The sequence below is a fragment of the Myotis brandtii genome, unplaced genomic scaffold, assembly GCF_000412655.1.
Source record: "Myotis brandtii unplaced genomic scaffold, ASM41265v1 scaffold481, whole genome shotgun sequence".
In the NCBI taxonomy this organism is placed as follows: Eukaryota; Metazoa; Chordata; class Mammalia; order Chiroptera; family Vespertilionidae; genus Myotis; species Myotis brandtii.
The window spans coordinates 661,106-661,446 of NW_005368381.1; positions in this window are offsets into that span (position 1 = coordinate 661,106).

A 341-nucleotide genomic window follows, 5' to 3' on the forward strand; every position below is an offset into this window, starting at 1 on the left:
TTCAAGCTGCCTGGCTGCCGGCCGCCATCTTGGCTGGCAGTTAATTTGCATATCGCCCTGATTAGCCAATGGGAAGGGTAGCGGAGGTACAGCTAATTACCATGTTTCTCTTTTATTAGATAGAATATAATAAAAGACTAATATGCAAATCAACCAAACGGTGGAACGACCGGTTGCTATGACACTCACTGACCACCGGGGGCAGACACACAATGCAGGAGCTGCCCCTGGTGGTCGGTGCACTCCAACAAAGGGAGTGCCACTCAGCCAGAAGCCGGGCTCATGGCTGGCAAGTGCAGCGGTGGTGGGAGCCTCTCCCGCCTCCACACAGCGCTAAGGAT